This window comes from Conger conger, chromosome 17 (assembly GCF_963514075.1).
Source record: "Conger conger chromosome 17, fConCon1.1, whole genome shotgun sequence".
Taxonomy (NCBI): Eukaryota; Metazoa; Chordata; class Actinopteri; order Anguilliformes; family Congridae; genus Conger; species Conger conger.
In genome coordinates this window covers 37,755,230-37,758,027 of record NC_083776.1, presented here as the reverse complement: position 1 = coordinate 37,758,027, position 2,798 = coordinate 37,755,230, and the positions used below count along the sequence as shown (strand labels likewise).

General features: G+C 46.1%; 1 protein-coding gene across 1 annotated transcript in view; it reads left to right on the top strand.

The window, feature by feature from the left end:
• The window catches only part of LOC133116444 (activin receptor type-2A-like), a 55,513-nt gene extending 54,075 nt beyond the window's left edge, over positions 1–1,438 (top strand). The window contains exon 11 of the mRNA XM_061225969.1: positions 1–1,438. This exon is cut by the window's left edge and continues 394 nt beyond it. The gene's annotated coding sequence lies outside the window, so the exon portion shown is untranslated.
• The last annotated feature ends 1,360 nt before the right edge of the window (positions 1,439–2,798 follow it).

The window sequence follows — 2,798 nt, the reverse complement described above, 5'->3', positions numbered from 1 at the left end:
TCTGCCCTGCCCCACGCAAAACACACACACACACACTCCTGCATCTGCCCTGCCCCATGCAAAACACACACACACACACACACACTCCTGCTTCTGCCCTGCCCCACGCAAAACACACACACACACACACTCCTGCATCTGCCCTGCCCCACGCAAAACACACACACACTCCTGCTTCTGCCCTGCCCCACGCAAAGAACCCACACATACTCCTGCGCTCATGTACAGAGGGTCCACCCGGCACCCAAAAACTCTCTCACACACACACACCCGACTTGGACACACACACCCCTGCATTGTGTACAGAGTGTGCGGCTTGGACACACACACACACACACACACATCCCTGCATTGTGTACAAAGTGTGCGATTTGGACACGCACACACACACATACACACACACATCCCTGCATTGTGTACAGAGTGTGCGGTTTGGACACACACACACACACGCACACACACACACATCCCTGCATTGTGTACAGAGTGTGCTGCTTGGACACACACACACACACACACACACACACACACCCCTGCATTGTGTAGAGTGTGCAGCCGGGCGAGTTCAGGAGCATCAGCTCTAGACTGGGTCACAGCACTGCTCTGGTTCCCTGCGTGCCCGAAGACATGGGAGTGACCATTCTACAATCATCCAATCAGGATCCTTCACCATAGAAACAGAGTATCGTCCGCTCGGCAACCGGTCAGTGTCATAAAAATCTAACTTTGGGCAGGTATTTTGATTTTCTTTTTTTTACTGAAAAAGAACTTCGTCAAACGGACTTCTGCAACTTTTTCTACGAAAAAGAAAATGGAGGGGAAAAAAAAGACTGAGAACCCACACCATACATTTCATTTCAGTATAAAAAGGGCGACTTGTTTTTAAGCGCATTTGCTGTTTTTGTGTTTATATAAGTGACTACTGTAATGCCAATAAGAAACGGCTTCTGAATGTGGTGCAATGCTGCTGATTCTCCGTCAACGGAACACAAACACATGGTAATCAAGGGTATTTGTGTGGATTCACCTCCAAGCATTACTTTAAATAACCATAAACCTCCCTCAACAAGGAATACCTCAGTTCCACCTCTAACGCTAAAAAAAAAAAAAAAAAAAAAAAAAAAAAAAAAACAATCCAAAATATTCCGATGAACTTCACACAGCGGGAGAAAAATCCGGAATGAAAAAACGTTTTTAACCGAGTATGCCAATCGCTAATGGCCATCATGTGTTCACCTGGACCCCACTTTATTCCATTTCTCCTTTAATGACTTTTGTTTTATTGTTTTGCCCTGCTGTTTTAAAGCAATTATTCTTGAATCATTTAATTATTGATGTTATTGTTTATAAAACTGTATTGCTTTTACAAATGTAGTTACGAGAAACGAAACCCTGAAAATTTGAACTTCAGAAACTTTTTAAAGCACTTCCCTGTGTAGTTTTGCTGTGTCTGTAATATTTAAAGATATACGCATGCCTTTTTTCATTTCCTTGTGTTTTGGGCCCCTCTGTGGTATCTCTCTCTTTGCCTCCCTCCCCCCTTCTCTCGCTCTCTCCCTCCCTCCCCCCCCCTCTCTCTCCCTCCCTCCCTCCCCGCCCCCCCCTCTCTCTCTCCCTCCCTCCCTCCCCCCCTTTCTCTCTCTCTCTTTCTCTCTCGGGTTAGCGTGCTGGTATCAGTGTGCCGAACACATCTCAGGAATCTTAATCTCAAACCCCCCCCTCCGCTTTCTGCTTTGAGCCACGACTGACTTCTCTGTGTCTCTGTCATCCTGGTGCCATTTTGTCCTGCGAGACCTGAGACTGGGTGCTGCAGCTGCCCCCGAGCATCTCTGGCTAATGGTGGCTGATGCTGGCTATTGTTAGCGCCGCTGGCTAATGGTGGCTGATGCTGGCTATTGTTAGCGCCGCTGGCTAATGGTGGCTGATGCTGGCTATTGTTAGCGCCGCTGGCTATCGCTCACTATCCCTGGGTAATGTTGGCTGTCATTAGCATTGCTGGGTATCGCTGACTATTATTAGCATCGGTGGATTTCGCTGGCTATCCCCGGCTATCGTTGGCTACAGATTCAGATTGTAACGTCCCGGAGAGTTCTCCAAATTGTAGATCCCATGATGTGCAGCAGCCGTGCAAATCTCTATCCTGATGTTCCTCGTGTTCTTTTTAAACAGGAACTGCCACAGCATCAGGGATACAGTACTATGCTTTACTAAATTAATGATATGCAATCAGGTTTAGTAACAACTTTTACACAAACTGTAGCATTTGTAAACTGGGTTTATTTATCGGCAGACTATCGCAGGTTGCGTGGTAAATGTACGGGTGTTCCTGGAGTGACGCCGTGAAGACCAGCGGGGTCATGTGACCCTCCCGCTCTCCCAGCCCGCCGGCGCTCCAGCCCGGGAACCGCAGCGCGTGTCATCTCAGTCCACACCTCGGCACACGAGGCCAGCCAATCACAGTGAGGGACAGGAGAGTGCTCACCCGTCTCCAGCCAATCACAGCGGGGGAGGGGAGCATTCACCTATCTCCAGCCAATCACAGTGGGGGACAGGGGAACATTCACCCGTCTCCAAGCAGGGAGAGGAGGGGTTAAGGCAGATATGCAAATTTTATTGTGTATACACCGGTATCATTTAATAATTTGTCAGTGTGCTAAAGAAAATGAATGTAGTCATGTTTTTTTTATTTTATTTATATATATATATATATATATATATATATATATATATATATATATATATATATATATATATATATATACATATATATATAATTTATATATATATAAAAACTAAGG